We start from the raw sequence: 22714 nt of genomic DNA on the forward strand, positions 1-22714 counted from the left end.
GAAGGCCTGCGGTGATGGCAGGGTGCCAGCTCTGGGGAAAACTCTGCAGTTTTTAATTTGAAATCAGAAGATGACGTTTGGACACTTGTTAATCTTGTGTTAAACACTTTGGATATCCAGTTACACACACACGTGCACTCAAATATTTTCTCCCTTCTTCGGGGATATATGAAGTGTTTGTTCCAAGAGCCTCCCTGCTTTCAGCCTTACTTACCTCACTTCTGGGTATTTCCCCCAAAACAGCAATTCTATGCAGAACACATGGAAGCAATGTTCAGTCCACCAAAATTTGAAAAGTCAATAAGTGGACTCATGGGCATAATTTTACAAGCACTTTTAAGTCCAGAGATATATTAGCTATGCAAAGGAAAAAGGTCTCAAGGTAAATATTTATTAAAACTATTCTTTGAGTGCTTGAGACTTTGAGTCCACTGGTAGTCTCATGGCGGTTTTAGAAATCAAACTTTAAAGCTTTTACAGAGGTGGCTGTCTCTGTACATCTTATCCATGAAATAGAAGACTTTGCCCTTCTGTTTTAAAGAATAAAATTACTTTTGAATTACCAATAAAAAAATATGCAAAAATTATGCAATAAGGTTTTAAAAAAATTCCTTGGTTTTCCTTATTTTGGTGGTTTTTAATTTTATATATTTGTATGTCTGTCTGTGAGAGAGAGAGAATGACTAGAAAGAAAGACCTAAGTGATCTACTTCCGAAAACCAGCCAGTGAAAACCATATGGATCACAATGGTTTGATCCATAGCCAATCATGGGAATGTCACAGGAATGGGAATGTTACAGGGCCAGGCAGTATTTCACTCCATTGCACATGGGGTCACCATGAGTCAGGGGGCCAACTCGATGGCAGCTAAGCTAACAACAACATTTTGCAAAAAAAGGTTCACTGGAAACCATGTTACAATCAGAAGTTGTGGAAACCGTGGTGGTGTAGTGGTTAAGTGTTACAGCAGCTAACCTAGAGGTCAGCAGTTTCAATCTATCAGGTGCTCCTTGGAAACTCTATGGGGCAGTTCTACTCTGTCCTATAGGGTTGCTCGGAGTCAGAATTGACTCAACAGCAGTGGGTATCAGAAGTACTTTTAAATATATGAATATTTTTAAACATTAAAATTTTTTTTTTTCAGGAGCTGAAATAGAATGTATGTGATGATTTGATTCTTCAAGTGGATAAAATATTAAAGTTTTAATGACTCAAACCTATAGAATAACGTGACCTGTGGTGGGCAGTGACAAGAGCACTGAACATGGGTCAGCCTGCACCTCTCTAGCTGGGTGCCTTGGGCAGGTTATTTAAGCTCTTCTCTGTGTCTCTGAGTCTTTATGGGGTGGCCCAGCATAGGGTCCCAGCTTTGAAGGATGTCCCAACCCTGAGCAGGAAGGGAAGTGAAGGAGATTTAAGGACACTCACCTGGGAGGTGAGTTGGGTGCCTGGAGCTTGAGGAGGGGTGGCACCAGTGTGGTCCAGGACAAGCTTCTCCTATTTCAGAATCTTGCCTAGGGCTGGCCCTAGAAGGAGGGAGCCCTTCGCAAAAGTTCTGCTTGGTCATGCAGAATTCAAATGACCCCAGCAGGGTCGTCAGCTCTTTGCATATAGCTAGAGGGGAGGCCTTTTGCTTGGCTTCTCCACCCACTGGAACATCTGTTTACTCTGGCCAGCATCACTGGTGGAGATTGACACAGACAGTTCCCTACTGTGCAGAGGGAAAATGCAGTGTTTTGGTTCCTAATACCAGAGCAGCTTTCTTGTGGTGAAGAATCGAAAATGTCCCCACATAGTTATGGGCTTAGGAAAGTAATTCTAGTCCTGTTCGGTAGACCTAGAGAATCTCCTCCTTAAGAGCTTCTGAAGACATTTTGTTCTTCCAGTGGTTATTTTGTTGTTATTTTTTTGTTTTTGTTTTATGTTCCAAGTAAGGACTAAATGGTGGGCAATGCATCAAACCAGGGAGTCAACTGAGAACTACTTTCTGTTGTACCAATCCCAAAAGATTGTTGTTAGCATATTAATGGTTTTGACTCCCTAACCTGACTATGTATTATGAAAATAAGATGCAGAGTAAAACCTTATCTATTCTAGTCAATTGAGGCATTCAGTTTTATTTGCTGTGAGTCAGAATCTACCTGACAGCAATGGGTTTGTTTTCTTATTCCAGCTAATTGAGGCATTCAGTTTTAGTATTTTAAAATATATATAAGAAAGAGAGTATGCTGCAGAAAGAATATTTTGGGAACCTTTAATAAACTGGCAAGACTTGTAACAAATACGGTAATGGGAGCTTCTAAAGATTCTCTGAGCAAGTGTAACAAAACCCTGGTGTCTACTACATGCCTCTCTAGGCCAGGCAATGTGTGACATCGTGACGTTCCTCACTGATTCTTTTACAACAGTCATGTAGATTGTGCATGTTGGGGCAGGTGTGGGTGGGTTAAGATCAGTGTATATCAAATCTCGGGTTCCTCTCACTTTAGAATGGCTAAGTGACTTTACTGAATGTTTTGACCTACAGATAAGAACAGGTTGGCTTGATTATAATTTTTAACTCAATCTCTGAAAAAGTTGTGAGTGCTCCCTGTACCGGGAGTCTCATTTATATAATAAAGTTACTAAACATTTATCTTTTTCTTATAACTAGTACAAAGGCAGATTTAAAAGTAACAACATGAAATTGGTGAATGTGTTCATTACCCTTCCCTTTTTCTTCTCTGTTTTTCTGCCCTTCACAATCAGAACGGAGCCCTGGTAGCACAGTGGTTAAGAGCTTGTCTGCTAACCAAAAGGTTGGCGGTTTGAATTCACCAGCTGCTCCTTGGAAGCCCTGTGGGGCAGTTCTACTCTGTCCCACAGAGTCACTATGAGTTGGAATCCACTCAGCGGCCACTGGGTTTTGGGTTTGGACAATCACAGTGTAACTGTCCTTGGAACAGGTGACACCTGAGTGTACTCTGGAGCTTACCCATGTCCATGTCCTGTTTTTGATGTTGTGCCATAGTTACGCAGGATGTTAACAGTGAGGGAAACTGGGTGAAGTTACGTGAGACTTCCTTGTACTTTTTGTTTTTACAGTTTTCTATGAATTTATACTTAGTCCAAAACACAAATTTAAAACAAACAAAAAGTAACTGTTCTCAGGAATCCTTACCTGAGATCATCGCTGTCTGGCAGGTATTCAGGAAAGACTCTTTGGCTCAGTGTTAAGTGACTGCCAGATATGAAGCCCTGGGTGGTTTTGTCCATGTAACAGATTATTGCCTTGTAGATGCAGGTGCTCCATAAACGCTTTTTGAGGGTCACTGTCTCTGAGTCACCTTGTTAATGGAGAAGAGAGCTTATTGAGTATGAGGTCTGTGAACTCACTTCAGGTCATACCATTTGGCCCCATTACTTGCCCATGCAGGGTAGCGGTGGTTCAGTGGTAGAACTCTCGCCTTTCACGCATGAGACCCAGGTTTGATTCCCAGCTAGTGCACCTCATGAGTAGCTACCACCCATCTGTCAGTGGACGCCTCCCAGTGATGCTGAACAGGTTTCAGTGGAGCTTCCACACTAAGACAGACTAGGAAGAAAGTCCTGGAGATCTGCTTCCAAAAAAACAGCCAGTGGAAACCCTGTGGACCACAGTGGTCCGATCCGCGGCCAGTCACAGGAATGGCTCGGGACCGGGTGCACTTTGTATCGTTGTGCATAGCGTTGCCTTGAGTCGGGGACTAACTCAAAGGCAGCTACAGCAGCAACTCACCCCTGCAAATGGGCCGACCCCTGGCTCTACTAAATAATAGGAGGAAGAGTGGCGAGAGCTAAACGATGCTCTGTGAGCACTTAGTGTGTGCCAGGCTTAGTTACGAATCTCTTACACATTAAATCACTCAAGCCTCAGAACATCCTATGAGGTCATGAAAATCAAGCAGTTATAAACATGGTAAGTTTAAACAATAATTAAACAACGCCCCTACTTTCAAAATAATTTACTCTATGAGGGGCCTTAGTGAAGGCAGTGAATCCTCTTAGCTAAACAAACAAACAAAAAAATTTCCTTTTGAATTATAATGTAAACAAAAGAAAAACTTTGAAATTGTTTAATTATCTGTCCCTTCTGAGAGTAAATACTGGCAGTTATCCATGACTCCTGCTATTTTTGCTAACCCCTGCTGTGTTTAGCCTTGATAGAACCAAATTCTAGATCACAATTTTTAGTAAATAACTCACAGTGAGAATAATATTTACTGTTGGCAGTAAAGAAGTCCATATTGTTTTAAATCTGGCTCTGGGCTGGGACAGACGTAGGAAGTTATAACGAGGTTCTCGTGTTAGAATGTGCAGATCGGAGCTTCCCAGGTGTCTCAGCTGAACTGGGAGGAGGAGAGCATCTCTTGTGCTCAAGGCTGCCCTTCCAGGCTGACCAGCCTTCTCAGCCTCTCACTGTAGGGTATCAGCTGGTATCCACTACATATCTGGAAGAGGCAAAGTGGGGAGAGCAGAAGCCTCATTCTGGCTCAGCCACTGACTGAGGAGGCCATTGCTTTCCCAAATGTGTTCTGGGGACCAGCAGTGTCAACATTGTCTTAGTCATCTAGTGCTGCTATAACAGAAATACCACAAGCAGATGGCTTTAACAAAGGGAAATTTATTTCTTCACAGTAAAGTAGGCTAAAAGTCTTAAATTCAGGGCATCAGCTTCAGGGGAAGGCATTCTCTCTCCCTTGATCTTATCATCAATGTTCCCCCAAGCTAGGATCTTCTCTGTGCAGGGACCCCGGGTCCAAAGGACAAGCTCTGCTCCCAGCACTGCTTTCTTGGTGGTATGAGGTCCCCCTGTCTCTCTGCCCACTTGTCTCTTTTATCTCTTGAGAGATAAAAGGTGATGCAGGCCATACCCCAAGGAAACTCCTTTTACTTTGGATCAGGGATGTGACCTGGGTAAGGGTGTTACAATCCCACCCTACTCTTCTTTAACATAAAATTACAATCACAAAATGGAGAACAACCACCCAATCCTGGGAATCATGGCCTAACCAAGTTGACACATATATTGGGGGACACGATTCAACCCATGACAGACACCACCTGGGGACTTGTTAGAATTCTCAGGCCCCACCCCAGACCCACAGCATCGCAGACTCTGGAGGTGGGGCCCAGCAGCCCGTGTTCTAACAAGCCTTCCAGGTGATTCCGATGCAGACTAGCGTTTGAGAGCCACTGGACTAGGTTGTAAAGGACCCTGGGTGGCGCAAATGGTTTGTACTCCGCTACTAATTGGAAGGTTGGTAGTTGCAAACCCACCCAGCAGCTCTGCAGGAGAAAGACCTGGCAATCTGCCCCCCTTAAGATTACAGCCCAGAAAAGCTTCTGGGGAAGCACCAATCTGTCACGTGGGGTTACTGTGAGTCGGACGTTGACTTGACAGCGCACAACGGCAGCAATAAAAACAACTCATTGAAAGGTTGGCAGTTCAAGCCCACTCAGAGGCACCACAGAATAAAGGCTTGCTGGTCTGCTTTCATAAAGATCACAGCCAAGAAAAAACCCTATGCAGTGCGGTTCTACTGTATTGTGACACGCGGGGTTGCCATGGGTCGGAATCGACTCGACAGCAACGGGTTTGATTTTTTAGTTTGGCCTAGATTACCTTGGGCTGTCTATCTAGGCTCCAGTTTCTTCTTCTATAAAATGAAATATTTATAATAAACTATTTCTAAGCCCCTACCCCAAACCCTGGTGGTGTAGCGGTTAAGTGTTACGGCTGCTAACCAAAGGGTCGGCAGTTTGAATCTGCCAGGTGCTCCTTGGAAACTCTGTGGGTAGTTCTACTCTGTCCTGTAGGGTCGCTATGAGTCGGAATTGACTTGACGGCACTGGGTTTGGTCTGGTTTAAGCCCCTACCCTACCCCAAGCCACATATCCCAAGCTCTCCAGTGCTATAAATTAGTGACATAAATTTACAATCTGGAAGTATTGCACCGCGATTAAGAGGACAGACTCTGAAATCTGACTGCCTGGTGCCTCCGCTTAGTAGCATTGTACATCTGAGCAACCTCCTAATCTCTCATGACCTTCACTCATAAAGTAGAGATAATAACACCTACATCCTAAGGAGATTGTGAGAAATTCACCTAAAACAGGTAGAACAATGCCTAATGCGTGGGACGTACTCAGACATTAGCTATTAGCATACTTCTGTCTCTTCCTAAAAAATTCTGAAACTTTGAGGACTGGAATTACAGCTTGTACGGCATTGTTACATAGGCTGTATATTTTTTAAAAAGCTCTTAAGCACTTGCTAAAGAAATACAGTAATAAATCAATAGTGTTAAAAACTTTGCCCATAGGAAGGCCCCGCACTGGGGTGTGTCTATGGATAATGGCACAGAAACCTGAATTTTTAAGGAATAAACCATAATTCCTTAGGAAGACATTGGTGATTGTTACAAAGCTAACAATACTGATATATGGGAGACCTGTGATTGCTTCTTTGTTGCAGCTAGAAAAAAAATAATATAAATTATATTTCATATAATATAAATATATATAATTATTTATACTAAACCTGCTGCTGTCGAGTTGATTCTGACTCATAGCAACCCTATAGGACAGAGTAGAACTGCCCGGTAGAGTTCCCAAGGAGCACCTAGTGGATTTGAACTGCCGACCTCTTGGTTAGCAGCCGTAAATTTATAATATGTAAAATATAATGTGAAAACCAAACCAAACCCTCTGCCGTCGAGTCGATTCCGACTTATAACGACCCTATAGGACAGAATAGAACTGCCTCATACAGTTTCCAAGGAGCACCTGGTGGATTTGAACTGCTGACCTCCTGGTTAGCAGCCATAGCACTTAACCACTATGCCACCAGGGTTTCCAAATATAACGTAAAGTAATATCAATTTTAAAATTTAAAAAGTTTAGAGTTTTGTGTATTTGAGGTTCTTTTTAACCATCAGTCTGTATATTGACTGTCCATAAAGGAAGAGGCTGTGGTGGTGCGGTGGTTAAGCGCTTGGCTACCTGTCAGGAGCCAGGCACCACGATGGATGTTTGTAAGTGTTCTGTCACTTAAGCTAAACGGTAACTCTGTGGGACAAAGGTGGTTCCCTGATTTTAAAGAGACCGAGGTTGATTGAAGTCAAATAATCAGAAAATGATCATATTAAGTCATAGGTCCACACTCTGAAATTAAATGTATCTCATTTCCATAACTCACCATTTGGTGTCAGTAGTTTCAAATATAAAGCTAAACTTTCAGTAGATGATGCATGGACAGCTTTTGCTACTTCAGAAACACAGCTGGACAACCCAGTGATTGCCAGAAGCTGCCGTGTATGGACCACCTTCTGCAGGGCACGGGGAACCTTCCACCATCAATAGTTCTTCTCTTGTTTGTTCCTACAAAAAGCAAAGAACCTCACCTGGGCCTGGGTTTTGGTCTTCCTCCTTCTCCCTCTACCTTGTAGGCCTTTAGATGAGAAAATGGCCAGCATACTTAGAGAAGTGAGTTGCCGGGGAGAAGTCAAACCCAGGCTTTCAGTCTCGCAATAAAAAAATCCTACTCTCCTTTATTACCACTCTCCTCACCCTCTTCCTTCTTCCCCTGACAGTGAGCTGCCTCCCTTTTTATTATTCAAAATGAAAACCAGTTGGGATGTACACATTGTCCACTGGCAGTTCTTAAAGTTTGAGTCACTTAATAATTAAAATATAATTTTATTCTGTCCACCGGTAAGTGTATTCTACTTGAATAGCGACTTTTTCTTGTAGTATAAAAAAATCAATCTAGAAAATGCTTTGCTTTTTTTGATAGCACTTTACCTTAATTTGGAGGTACACCAATATTCTTGCGGCACAGCCGTGGCTCTCAATCTGGCGACGTGTTAAGAATCACTTTAAGAAGAAAATGCTAGTGCATGGGTCTTCCCCCAGGGAATCTACTATTTTTTTTTTTTAATATGTTTCATGACTGTTTAAAACCTTAATTTTTGAAGACTTGTGGGATTTTATGTATCATTTTTACATAGTCGAACGTACTTGATACCTTTGAATTTGCTTATATACTGTAATTGTCCCTGAAAATACAGCTAAATTAATTTCGAGTCGTTTCAGTTTGGCTGACTTAGTAGAATCTTCACTTTGGTAAAGATTCGGTATCCATTCTCATGAGAAGTTAGAGACCGAAAGCATAACAGTAGTGAATTATTATTTTCTATGGGCCCTCGAATTTCAGAGTTGAAAGCATCATCAATGGTTATGGCCCAGCCCCGTTATTTATCTGTTATAACGTTGAAATTCAGCCTTAGCTGATTCTTTGAAGCGAGGGAGGATATGACCAGAACCCCAAACGCAAGCCTGCTACTGCCCAGCCAGCCATGTCCACACTAGACCTCTGAGAATAGGGAACATCCACGGCACGAATGCACTCTTAATTTTACCTTTGGCTTCAGACCTGAATCTTCATCAGCTCTCCTTCCAAAGGAGGTGGGCAGCATCTCATAGGGGTCTCAAGAACTCCTCTTACCCTTAAAACAAGCCCAAATCTAGAGAAAGAGTGGCTTTTCCCACTACATACCTTACTCTGGACCCCAACTAGTTCTTTCTATAATCTTTTGAGGAGGCTAGTTTTAAATCCTTGAGGGTCCCTTCACTGACCCCATCAAAGCGCTTCTTCTTGGGGTAATGGAATGAGGCAGGGCAAGGCTAAGAGAGGGGCTTAGAGGGCTGGAGGCAGCCTGGGCCCCCCCCCGGAGCAATGGCTCTCAGCCTTTACTGTGCGCAGAAATCACCCAAGGAGCTTGGTTACCAATGCCTATTCCTCAGCCCATCCCTGGAGATTCCGATTTAGGAGTTCGTGGGCAAGGATCAGCAATCTGGTTGGAAATCCAGCTGATGGTGACTTAGGAAATATTAAACCACACCTGGAGAAATGCTGGGTTAGAGTCTCTACTAACAATCACCAATCTCATTCACCAAGCATTTGGTTTATACCACCATTATTAACTGATGGATTAAAATGTCTAAATAGACTGAGATCTCTAAATATCTACAAAAGAATGAAATGCAAAGTATAATTTGAAGGTGTGCCATCAGAGCACTCATTTTCATAAATGGTTTAGCTCATCTTCAGAGGAGTTTTTTTTTTTTTTTTAATAAAACCACAGTGTGGGATTTATCCATGCAGAAGAGAGAAGGAATCCCCTACTCTCTAGCACTTTCTTGGTCGTTAGATTTCCAGAGAGACACGGGCAGGGAGCATGCCAGCTGAAAACCTGGTGATAGTCTCTGCTCCCTGTGGACCCAGTGGGACTTCCCAGCCCGTTCTGGTACTTACTGTGGGTGCCCGGATCATTTGAGCCTGACCACCAGTGGCCTGTAAGCGAGTGTGCTTAAAACATGTGACAGCTTCTCAAACAAATTTCAGAATGGGGAAGAGAAACCTGAGTGGTTAAGTAGGCTGAAGTTTGTCAGACCCACTTGATCCATCTCCAAGTTGGAGTCACTCTTTCCCTGAGGGAAGCTTTTAGCATTTGGCTTTTGCTATCACATCAGGATTAGGGAGAAGTGGCTGGCTTTGTTTCTCTGCCCCGCTCCTCTACATACTCCCGAGGGAAGATATCACATATCAGAGAAATTTCTTCTTCAGAAGACAGGGTAAGTCTGCTAATCCTCATTGAGGACCTTTCTGTATTAACATTTTTATCTTGAGATGGTTCAAAAAGAAATAAACACTGGTTTTGTGTGCAGAATGCAATTTTTATTCCCCTTTCTAGGAAAAATGCTACTGATGAAATAATGCCTCTAGGTGTCTTCATAAATGATGACTGTTAAAATGCACAAATGCTCTTCCAAGTTTGGGGGACTACTTATCCTTTTATTTTATTTCTTTCCCCTGCCCATAAACCAGCCATTGTTTATTTTGACGGGGCTTGTATCTCCAGTTCAGAGTCCTAACTTCCGTCTAGTATTTTAAAACAAAGTGAAACGAAAGTAATGTTTTATAAAATTAGGGTATGATATGTCAATTTTGATGTTTATAATTCATCTTGGCTTGGTTTTCATAAGATCATCAAGAATGAACCCCCATGTGGATACTTATATAAAGGTCATAGATTGCAGGAACTGAAGTTTTCGGCCAACTCAGTGTGTCATTCTTCAGGTGCTTGGCTTTTGTCTTGCTGTCCCAGGATTTTGAAATGTTAAAAATTATGACAGCAGTTACTTGGCTGTTTTGGCTTGACAGAAGTATCCATTAAACTGCTGCTTCTGTTTTAATTCTGTCACAGAAACTCTGAACTAAGACTAACACTAAAAAAACGAAAACCAAACCCATTGCCATCGAGTCGATTCTGACTCATATTGACCCTGTAAGACAGAGTAGAATGCCCAGTAGGGTTTCCAAGGAGCAACTGGTGGATTTGAACTGGCAGCCTTTTGGTTAGCAGTCATAGCTCTTCGCTACTGTGCCACCAGGGTTACCAAGGCTAACAGTAGTAGTGGTAACATTAGTAATAAACATTATCATCGTTGAAACATTGTAAGTGTGTGAAAGAACTAGTCGGATGAGAGACTTTGATTAACATTCAGAGTGGAAAAATTGAAAATAAGAAGGAAAGAGGCTAAATGGTGCGGGCAATTCAAATTTCCTGACCCACAATTATTTCCTCCCCACCCCTCTGCTGTAAACTGTATTCTCCTCCTCTCCTCTTACCAAATCTTTCCGGTTGTTCTGATCTTTATAGCACTTTTTTACATAATCTTGTGTAGCGTAACAGGTGACATTTTTTGGTTAAGTTTCATTTTCATGTGGCTCACAGACTTGAAGAGGAATTAATTGTCCTTGCCACATTATTTCTAGTAATGCCTGCTAGGACTACTAAAGTAGTATACCATGTAGTAATCCCTGCGTGTAACCCAGGATACCTACAAGGGCCAAGCAGATGGTGTAAATGAGTGAAGGAGGACAGGTAGTACTGCAGGGAACGGTGGGGACTGCGGCAAACTGGAAAATGCAGGTCCTAGCAGCTCCACACATCACTGCTGAGTGGCAATGTAAGACTAGGGTTGTTCGATTTTTATTCTTTTTTTCTTGGTACTCACCCCCACCACACACACCGAACCAAAACAATCTGCATTTTTATGAGAAATAATCTGATTTTTTTAATTTGGGTCATCAAGTCAAAGAAATTTTAAACCCAGTGTTGACCAAACAATAGGTCTGCAGGTCACACGGTCCCTGCCCAGCCTCAGTTGACAACTTCTGAAAGAATGTTCAACTCACACCAGGCCCCACCATCCCTTTGGGTACAGATAAAGTCATGTTACTAGAGCCAGCTTCACCAACTCAGTTGCCCCCTTGCACCCACATAAGGCCACTTCACCCTCTCTCCCACTACCCCCGGGAAGCGCCTCCCTGGTTCCCCTTCCCTCTGCCTGCCCCATCACTGCTGTTTGCCTCCGGCTGCTCACCCTCCCCAGGGCCTGGCTCTGAGATAATTTGGAGTTCCCAAGCTCCTGTGGGTGTCCACCTGGTTGGCCATCCAAACCCCCACCCACGCTGCCGCTGCTCTCTCCTCTCTTCTCTTTGTGGGAAAAAGGCTCCCTTTCTTATGTTTTCTTTAGCAGGGTTGAAGGTTCCCATCACTGAGCTGCTTAGGATATTATAGCTGTTAAATCTCTTACTTTTTTATTTTTATTTTATTTATTTGTTTTTTACCACCCAGCCTCTTTCTCCAGGGCCTTCGCAGGCTGCCAGGATGGCTGGGGCAAGGCCAGTCTGGGTAATTGCCACACCTGAAATTAGAGACCAGTGCTTCCCTTGGCCCTTATGTGCGTTTGGTAATTCTGTTTATTGAGCCAGACTTCCTTCCTCAGGGTCTTTCCCTGGGCCACCAACTCCTTACTTACCATCAGATCTGTCACCCCAGTGTACTCTCAGCTCCTACATAGAATCTGTGATACATGCCTGAAGATATCTGAAGCCCAGTTGTAGATTTTGCCAGGAAGCATTGTAGACAGGCCCCTTATCAATCAATCGGTCCAAGCAAGTAAACCCGGTTGGGGGGACAGCCACAAAGAGTCTCCCAGTCTCACCCACCCCATTCCCACAGAGGCTCAACCAGAATGCCAGTTCTGTGAGCCGGTTCTAATCTTCCTAACTGCATGTATACTTTAAGGTATATGCACCCTTTTTTATAATTTAGGGCAAGCCGTACTTTACATTATCTGCATATTATAGGTACATAATTTTCACAGTTGTACAGTTACTTCAACTTTTATGTTACTGCTATTCCAGGGGTATATTATGTGAAGTACTTGGTTGGGCTGCAACCCCAAATTATGACAATACCCCCGTGGGAAACTGAGCTATTTCGTAACTAACTTTATAAGCTGGTTTCCAGAGTGCAATTTTGCAAAGAGTGGAGATGACTTCAGTAGATAGGTAAAAACCATGATGTAGACTTTGGGCATTGGTTTACCGTCTGGTGATGTTTTTAAAAAGAAATAATTTTCATGGGGAATCTTTCTGTTGGTAATAATTTAGTTAAGGAATCTACCACGGGTTCTGTCACCTAAGAAATCATAGCAGTTTCCTTCTACAAAGCCCACGTCCTGCTGGTTTGTGCATCAATTCATGGTTATCTGACCATAATAGTGGGGCCGCTTTTAAAATCCTAAAGTTCTATGGGACCCTCAAGAGAGACTGTGCATGGAGTTAGGAAGTGGGTCACAGTGTTGACAAATCATCCAAAATCATGGAGTCTGTAGATTTATTGGAAAGAGCTCTCATTTTACTAATCTAGAAGGATTCTGGAACCTAAGGAAGTCAACGACTTGCCCGAGATAACAAAATGGTATAAGAGCGCTGAGATTCAGCACATCTCAACTCTGGCCCTTGTGTCCTTTCCACACATCCTGACATGAGCAGTGAACAATAGTTTATATTGAACAAAGCAAGTTCAGCTTTGGGCATGGCCGTTATGCTTAAATCACCGGGCTGAAAACCAGCAGCCATTGTGACAGCTGATAGCTCCCCAGTACTCAGAGAGCAGTTTAGGTTCACTGGGGTTTGCCATTTTGTTGTGTCCTAATTTGTGTGGACTCCTAAGCAGATGTCCTCTGTTTGGAGCCATGGTGGAAAACTGGAGCCATTGTCCCTGGCTTTAGGTCCCCTGGGAATGGCAACCAACTGGTACTGGGAAATAATGAAGGCTCAAATGCACACGCTCAGGTTGTAAGGCCTCTAGAAATACTAAAACAAACTGAGTAGAGGGGATCCCCCTCCACCAAAATCAGCCCTTTCATGATCCCTTCTCCTTTTAGGGCTACCTTTGATGCGTATTTTAATCTAACATAAAAACCCATTGCCATCTAGTTGATTCTGATTTATAGCAACCCTCTAGGACAGAATAGAACAGTCCCATGGGGTTTCCAAGGCTGTAAATCTTTACGGAAGTAGACTACCGCATCTTTCTCCCACAGAGCGCCTGGTGGGTTCCAACTGCTGACCTTTCAGTTAGCAGCCAAGTACCCAACCACTGCACCACCAAACCAAACCCATTGCCATCGAGTCAATTCCAACTCATAGGGTTCCTTTAATTTGATATACCTAGATGAAAATGCTGGGCAGGAAGGTTTACTAATTTACTGGAATGACACCATATAAAGGGCCCTGACCAAGTGATTGGAGCCCTGGTGGTATAGTGGTTAAGAGGTCAGCTGCTGCCATGGATTGAATTGTGTCCCCCCAAAATATGTGTTAACTTGGTTAGGTCATGATTTTCAGTATTGTGTGGTTGTCCTCCATTTTGTGATTGTAATTTTATGTTAAAGAGGATTAGAGTGGAATTGTGACACCCTTACTAAGGTCACATCCCTTAGCCATTGTAAAGAGAGTTTCCCTGGAGTGTGGCCTGCACCACCTTTTACTTTACAAGAGATGAAAAGAAAGGGAAGCAAGCAGAGAGACAGGTGGACTTCATACCACCAAGAAAGAAGCACTGGGAGTAGAGCACATCCTTTGGACCTAGGGGTCCTGCACAGAGAAGCTCCTAGTCCAGAGGAAGATTGACAAGAAGGACCTTCCTCCAGAGCCAACAGAGAGAGAAAGCCTTCCCCTGGAGCTGATGCTCTGAATTTGGACTTCTAGCCTATTAGACTGTGAGTGAATAAACTTCTATTTGGTGAAGCCATCCATTTGTGATATTTCTGTTATAGCAGGACTGGATAACCAAGACAGAATTTGGTACTGGGAGTGTGGTGCGGCTCTAACAGATACCTAAAATATGGAAGCAGTTTTGAAATTGTGAATGGATAGAGGACTCACAAGGAAGTGAGGAGAACTGTTAACACTGGAGACCATGCAGATGGTGAAAAACAGCAGCAGAGGACTGGCAGCAGCAGCAAATTGGCAATAGCAGAACCAGGAGCCAACCCACAGAGTGAGAGAGCTGAGTGTCTGTGCGCAGGAGGCTTCCTGGAGGAGTGAGGTGCCTCCAGGTGCTTATCAGTAGACCAACTGAGCTTTGGAACACTTGCCCCAGCAGGGCAGATGCGGGTGTGAGGCCCGAGGACTGAGAGGCTAAGGAACACAGGAAGCTGAGCTGCCTCAGTCTGAAAAGATATGGCCTCTGGTGTTTCTAAGGGTGGAGTCGTCACTAGGAGAATGGTGCACCTAAAGCTGAGGGGGCACGGTTGCTGTCCCAGTGGGCCTGGAAGGCAGAGTTCAAGCCCAGAGCCAAGGGGCCTCCACTTAGAATCCAGAGATTGTGCCCAATACCTAGAATCTGCAGGGCAGGACCATTGTGTAAATTGTCTCAGAGAATAGAGGATTATTTTCAAAGCTTTAAGGGCTAATGTAATGTGTTCTGCTGACTTGCTTGGTGCCTCTTATGCCTTCTTTCCCTCCAGTTTCTCCCATTTATAATGAAAATGTCTAGTTTGTGTCTGTTCTGCTGTTGTACTTTGGAAGCAGATAACATGTATTCTGGATTTCACAGATGAAGAGAAATTTTTGAATTTTGGACTTGGAGTTCGTTTAAGACTTTTGCTATGATATGATGGGGTGAATGTGTCTTACATGTAGGAAGGACATGAATTTGGGGGGACCAAAGGGTGGAATGCCATGGATTGAATTGTGTCCCCCCAAAATATGTGTCAGTTTGGCTAGGCTGTGAATTCCCAGTACTGTGTGGTTGTCCTCCATTTCGTGGTAATTTTATGTTAAAGAGGCTTAGGGTGAGATTGTAACACCCTTACTAAGGTCACATCCCTGATCAAATATAAAAGGAGTTTCCCTGGGGTGTGGCCTTCGCCACCTCTTATCTTACAAGAGATAAAAGGAAAGGGAAGCAAGCAGAGAGTAGAGCACATCCTTTGGACCTTTTGGACCTTTGGACCTAGGGTTCCTGAGGAGAGAAGTTCCTAGTCCAGAGGAATATTAACAAGAAGGACCTTCCTCCAGAGCCAACAGAGAGGAGTCTTCCCCTGGAGCTGATGAGACCTGAATTTGGACTTCTAGCCTGCTAGACTGTGAGTGAATAAATTTGTTTGGTGAAGCCATCCACTTGTGGTATTTCTGTTATAGCAGCACTAGATAAGCAAGACAGAATTTGGTACCAGGAGTGGGGTGCTGCTCTAACAGATACCTAAAATGTGGAAGCAGCTTTGAAACTATGAATGGATAGAGGACTTAGAAGGAAGTGAGGAGAACTGTTAACACTGGGAACTGTGCAGATGGTGAGAAACCATTATTATATATTATAATATATAATATTATCATTATAGTGTTATAGCGGCACTGGATAACCAAGACAGCTGCTAACCAAAAGTTTAGCAGTTCAAATCTACCAGCCAATCCTTGGAACCCTATGGGCCAGCTCTACTCTGTCCTATAGGGTCCCTGTGAGTCAAAGTCAACTCGATGGCAGTGGGTTTGGTTTTTTTCTCTTTTGGGGGTGCAGTCTAAGTGATTGGCCAAGAACAGAGTCCTGGTTATCATCCAAACAGCTCTGCCCAGTGCCTGGAGAGAAGAAAAAGCTGAGAAGAGAGAAGACTGATATATGCAAATTAGAGTATGGGGGCCATGCCAGAGCGGAGAAGGAAACTAAAAGACAGTTTAATAAAGGGGCATTATTACAGGGGCGTAGTTATTAGCTGTGGCATGAGACAGTATATTTGCAAATGAGATTGTCTAGAAAAAAAATCTGGGTAGGATAATTGCAGTTGGCATAATGCTAGCTGTTCCATCAGAGTATGGTTACAGGAAGCAAAGCTGCCTGGGCAGTTGTAAGAGAACTGTTTGCCTGGGTTCCCCTAGTTAATTTCTCATCAGTCTTCAGATGCCAGTACCCATAGCTCTTCCTCATGGAAGCCTTCTCTGACCACCCCCAAACTAGGCCTGGCCCCTCTCTTACATGTTTTTAAGACATCTTGTGCCTTCCCTGCACAGTAAACCAGTCAACCAGTTGACCCTGCCTCATGATAACCCCATGCGTGTCAGAGTAGAACTGTGCTTCATAGTGTTTTCAATGACTGATTTTTCAGAAGTAGATTACCAAGCCTTTCTTCCAAGGCATCTGTGGGTGAACTCGAACCTTTCAGTTAGTAGCGGAGCTTGTTAACCGTTTGCACAGCTCAGGGACTCCTCCCCACATAGTATATGTCTTCAATACAGTGAACCCCTTATATGCATAAGGCTCCGTGTCTCCTGTGCTCTTCAAGGGCAGAGCATTGTTGCTACACCAAAAAGTATGACTTTGGAGCATGGTCTCTAAAACTGGTGTCTTCTCAACAATTTTTTATGGTAGTAAGTTGGCATAAGGATCATTAAGATTCTGAAAACACATTGGTGGAAGTAGTGGGAAAGTAAGATCTTGAGACACACGGAGAAGGGGATCAGAGGGTGGTACCATTTTTAAGTACTGCCTCATCGCCCCCACCACCACAAGGGGCAACCCTCCCCTAGTCGAACCCTGCCTCCAGGAATGGCTTAGGGCAGTCACCCAATAAATATTTGAACGAAGAGGCGAATACATATGCGGACCTGATAGCACACCTCCAGTAATAACAGAACTAAAAAATGGAGTTGGGGAGCAATTTGTCTTGTAGTTACCCTGTAGTGTTTCTTAAACGCCTTCAGTTCAATGTAAGAAAGTCCTTTAAAGATCAGAATTGTCCTAAGATGGGATAGACTATCTGAGCAGGGATGGACTGCTGATAACAGAAGTATCTAAGCAGAGACTGGATACACATGGTGAAGGTATTGTAAGTGGTACTTCCAGCACCAGGTAAGGAGTCAGATCAGAAAACCCTGAATTGTCTTCCAGTCTTCACACGCTATTGGTGTAGGTTTTCAGTTCTGTGACCTCCGTTAGAAAACAAACTCCTTAAGGACAGGAGTTTTATCTGTTTTGCTTTCTGCTGTGTCTCGCCTGCCCAGGCCAGTGTCTGGAGCATACCCCTTGCTGCCAGGTCGATTCTGGCTCATAGCGACCCTGTAGGACAGAGTAGAACTGCCCCACAGGGTTTCCAAGGAGTGATTGGTGGATTCAAACTGCCGACCTTTTGGTTAGCAGGTGAGCTCCTAACCACTCTGCCACCAGGGCTCCTCTGAAACATAGTAGCTGCTTAATAAATGTTTGTTGCATAAGTGGATATATCCAAAAACCAAACCAAACCCAGTGCTGTCGAGTCGATTCTGCCTCATAGCGACCCTATAAGACAGAGTAGAACTGCCCCATGGTTTCCAAGGAGCACCTGGTGGACTCATGCTGCCCTTTTGGTCAGCAGCCGTAGCACTTGACCACTGTGCCACCAGGGTATATCAGTGGACAGTAAAGTCAGAATTTGTTTCTGGTTTGACCTGAATCTAGCGGCCTTAAATCAAAAAGGGGCTAGAATTTGGCAGTATGCCACCAAACGGAAGGCTAGGGTCAATGTTCTGACTAAACGTGGAAGTCAAACCATTATCAGACCATTCTAAAATTTTTTTAGACCGAGGATTTTGGAGTTGGTATCAAATTGTTTCATGTGACCTTGGTAAGAAATGGAATTTGCTCAGATGGTTTAAATGAACACTTTAGTGAAGGGGCTGGTTACAGAGGTGTGGGCAAGGCTACGGGAGCCAGAAGGGGACTTGAAGCTGGTGGCAACAGCAGCAGGAGGCCTCAGCCCCGCTTCAGTCCAAGAAAACCAAAACAAAAAAAAAAAAACCAAACCCATTGCCATCGAGTCGATTACGACTCATAGCGACCCTATAGGGCAGAGTAGAACTGTCCCATATGGCTTCCAAGGAGCAGCCTGGTGGGTTCAAACTGCCGACCTTTTGGTTAGCAACCATCATAGCTCTTAACCACTGTGCCACCAGGGCTCCAAGGCGGGAGGGTGGGGGACAAATAACATTAAGGATCCCCAGGGAGAGCCAGGCTGTGGAGGGGGGCTGCCTTGGAAACAACCACCAATAAACACCAGAGCCTAATCAGCCAGGGAGCAGGGAAGAAATGCCCCTGTATCCCTGTCCTCCTGCCCCGTGATACTGGTGCCTCTCATTAGGCAAACCTAACTGGAAGCCAGCCAGTTAGGGGTCAGCCTCCAGGGCACAGAAAGATGGGGGCTGGGTGGTGAGCACATGGGAAATAACCATCCCTGTTATGGATTGAATTGTGACCCCCCAAAATATGTGTTATAAATCCCAACCCCTACACCTGTGGTTTTAATTTCATCTGGGAATGTTTTCTTTGTTATGTTAATGAGGCAGGATTAGTGTATGGTATGTTTTAAGTCAGTCTCTTTTGAGATATAAAAGGGCGGATTAAGCAAGCACAAACAGAAGGGAAGATTCCGGCCACATGCTCACCAAGGAACCTAGGAATAGAAATTAAAAAGAGACAAGTCCCTTCCCCCGGAGCAGACAGAAAGCCTTCTCCTGGAACCGTCATCCTGAATTCCACTTCTAGCCTCCTAAACTGTGAGAAAATAAATTTGTTTGTTAAAGCCACCCACTTGTGGTATTTCTGTTATAGTAGCACTAGATGACTAAGGCAATCCCGAATTTATTCTGTTCTTATATTTTAATTATGCAAATGATACATATTCATTAAAGAAACTGTGGAGACTAGATGGAAGTGAGCAGTGAGGGGGATCGCTCACAATCCCACTTCTCAAACAGCCAGTATGAATCTTTTGGCTCTCTCTCCTTCCTTCTTTCATGTACTTGTAAAGGACTCAATCATTTTGCTTCAGGATAAAGCAAAATAAATTGTGTTACACTTGTTTCTTGGCCTAATTAAGATGAAACCTGTCCTCTCAACAGAGAGCTCTGTTGCTTCTCCTTTGTTCTGTTAACATAAACGAGTTACTTCATGCACCTCTGTGGGAGCTGGGAATTACTCAAGTGTTTAGACGCACAGAAACTTTCAGCAAGTTTGGCTCTCCGTCTGGATAGCAAGTAATTAAATATAAGATGAAAGATGAACCCAACCAGGCTTACCCTCTGAAATTGGAAAGGAAATATAAATAAAGGCGACCTGATTGAGCTTGGTTTTACTGTCAACACCAAAATTGTTTAAAGATAGTTTGAAAATGGGGGAAAGAGGGTTTAGAAGATAGAGCCAATGCTTATGTACACAGATCTTGTCTGCATTTACATCGCAGCGCCCCACACACCTTTCCAGCACTTGTAACACTTGTCCTTATTTATGTGATTCTTGTCAAATCCTACCAGACACGAGCTTGAGGATGGCAAGGCCCATATCCTCTTCACTGCGCCATCACAGGACCTGGCGTTTAATAGGTCCCCTCAGTGAGCATGAGGAAGTGGCTGATGCCCTCAGTGGAAGTGAAGGGAAGGTGTGAGGGGGAAGGATCGGCAGGTTGTTGCGGTGTGTGGCAAGACCTGAAAGGCAAAGATGAGTACACTGGGTAACAGATGGGTATTTCAAGACCGTTGTAACCACCGCTCATCTGTCAGTGTGTTATACTGTAGTAGTGGCTTTCTTGTTAGTATGATGCTGGAAGCTATGCTTCCAGTATTTCAAATACTAGTAGGGCCACACATGGTGGACGGGTTTCTGTGGAGCTTCCAGACTAAGACTGACTAGGAAGAACGCTCTGGCAGTCCACTTCTGAAAATTAGCCAATGAAAACCCATGGATCACAACAGAATATTGTTTCACATCGTACTGGAGGATGAGCCCCTAGGTTGGAAAAGAAAAAGTTGCCGTTGAGTTGATTTTGATTTCAACTCATGGCGACCCCATGTATGTCACAGTACAGCTGTGCTCCACAGGGTTTTCAATAGCTGCTTTTTCTGAAGTAGATGGCCAGGCCTTTCTTCTGAAGCATCTCTGGGTGGACTTGAATCTCCAGCCTTTTGGTTAGCAGGCAAGTGCTTTACCTGTTTTCACCACCCGGGCACAGTGGCTGCAACAATGCGTAACAACAATTGTGAAGATGGCGCAGGACCAGGCGACAATTTGTTCTGTTGTACGTGAGGTCACCATGAGTCAGAGCCAACTCAGCGACAACTAACAGCAATGACAATATACCTAAGGCCTGCTATCCTTCTTGCCTTCTTTATTTAAAAAAAAAAAAAATCCTGGAAAGTAATGTCATTTCAATGCTTTTAGAGAGCAATAAGTTCTGCTTTCCCGGAGTAGAATCTAGATTTGGCCTTTCATAAATTTCTGCCTAAATGGGATTGGTCTTGTGACTTGGTGCAAGAGACCAAATGAATATAAACTCAGACCACCCACTTCAGTTCTAAAATTATAGAGCCTCCGTTGAGGAAAGTCACCATTGAGAAATTCACTTGCTCTCGTAGAAGTTAAGCTGTCAGCCACTATGACATTGAATATGGCTTTGGGAGTAAGAGAAGAAGACGGGCAGAGATGATCCTAAATGATTGTAATTTCCAGGGGTGGGATGGAGGATTAGAACCGGTTCAGAGATTGATTCAGCCTGTTTATGTCACACTCGCGATCTTATATCCTCACTTCCACTGCTTTGCATCACTGCTGCTCTGTAGCCACTATCACTGGGCCTACAAAGGAGAGGCAGCTGGCAACGTTAAACTGAGCCTTCCCCCAGCTCCACTGTCCTGGAGCTATGCCTGAAAAAGAAGAAGGGCTGGCATGGGGAATCGTGTCTCCACTGCCAGGACATGAAATTGCTCCACAAGCATGGCATAAAGGTTATGCGCCTCAGTGGTTGTTACTCTAAAACTATAATAGATCCTTGCCTTAATTAATATTTTGGAAAATACTGCTACAGGATTTCAAAAGAGCATCCAAGCCCCTTCTACAAGTTCAAGTACATTTTTTAGAGTGCTTGGGTTTTTTTTTGGTTTGGGGTTTTTAAAAAAGTATAGATTGTATTGAATGCCTCTAGTTGTGAACGGATTAGATGTGGGTTATCTCCTAGAGAAAAATGGGTCTGGAAACAGACGGCATTCTTAGAGGGATAATTAGTTCATTGTGCTTAGCACAGCTAGTGCTCCAGTGATGGCCTTAAAGATGTTACTGACATTATTGAAAGCAAGAGACTATTTGTAACATATTGTTTGCTTGATATCTAAAAATTGTTCAGTTTAGAAATAATTAGGGCTGGGTTTCATCATCTCTGGAAAATGAAGACCAAAATAGCCTGCTAAAGGATTGGAGAAAAATAGAGCTGAGGGTCATCAGAGGAGCAGAGAAAGAGCCGTGGAGGCAGTCCTGGAGCAGAGCGGTGATTCAGAGGCCGAGTGAGGGCCCTCCCAGGCCATGCAGGATGGTTTGTATGGCAGAGCTGGTATGTGAGGACGTCTCGACTGGACTGCAGGGAAGGGCAGGTCATGATGGCAGGCCTGCCCCTTACAGTGAGAGGGCTGTTGGATTGTTTGTTGTCTACAGTTCCTCTGAACCATGCCTCAACACTGACATTTTAGCACATTAGGGCGCGATAAGGGTTTGCAGCACCCGGGGACTCTTGTATAATGATAGCGTTGCAGAGTTTGTAGTTGGTGGCGTTTTCTGGGTTCAGAGCGGACTCTGAGAGTGCGTGTAGATTTTTAATGATCGACAACTGCAGCATTGGGGTGTTGGAACATTAGGTGGCACTTGCAGAACGAAGGTCAGTGTGTCCCCCCCCCAAAGGGAGGTCACTGAGGGTGTGCAGCACCTGCTGGCAGGTAATGGATTTGCATATTTATCACATTGATTCTGTGGTATGTTCCTAGAAAATGTGATCTTAGGCCTTCATTTTCTGCAATTGTTTATTGCCTGTAATTCTCACGGGCCACACCTCGATCCTGACATCAGCTCTGGAGTAATAAATACATCTTAGAAAGAAAAAAAGCTTAAATAGACTAAAAAATAATAAAAATGCTTTGTCGATGGCCTGTGCTTCAGAAAATAATTTGTTTTACCATTTGCCTTGAGAAACGTGTCACGATGGTAGTTTCTTAAATAAATCACACGATAAACAGTGTCCCCATCGCCCCCCCCCACCCTGCCCCAGCATTTACATTCTTATGCTCCGTGTCTAAGATATTATTTGCATTTTGAAATGCCCCTTACAACTTCCAGTAAAATGATTGCCTAGATTTGCCTTATCCAGTATTGGTTATATGGAGCAAAATCTGTCCTTGAACCCACAAACGTATGCTGCCCCTCAGCTGTGCCTTTGCCCCTGTTCTTTCTCCTGGCCATCTTTTCATCCTCGCCGCCCAGC

At 43.9% G+C, this 22714-nt stretch overlaps 1 protein-coding gene across 2 annotated transcripts in view; it reads left to right on the top strand.

The window, feature by feature from the left end:
- The window catches only part of PLEKHG1 (pleckstrin homology and RhoGEF domain containing G1), a 291716-nt gene that overhangs the window by 140889 nt on the left and 128113 nt on the right, over positions 1-22714 (top strand). Inside the window, exon 1 of one of the 2 annotated variants that reach the window (XM_023548536.2) lies at positions 9535-9658. The exons of the other annotated variant lie outside the window; for it this stretch is intronic. The gene's annotated coding sequence lies outside the window, so the exon portion shown is untranslated. Of the gene's footprint in view, positions 1-9534; positions 9659-22714 lie in introns of those variants that run through there. 2 annotated transcript variants of the gene reach the window in all.

Source organism: Loxodonta africana, chromosome 1 (genome assembly GCF_030014295.1).
Source record: "Loxodonta africana isolate mLoxAfr1 chromosome 1, mLoxAfr1.hap2, whole genome shotgun sequence".
Lineage (NCBI taxonomy): Eukaryota > Metazoa > Chordata > Mammalia > Proboscidea > Elephantidae > Loxodonta > Loxodonta africana.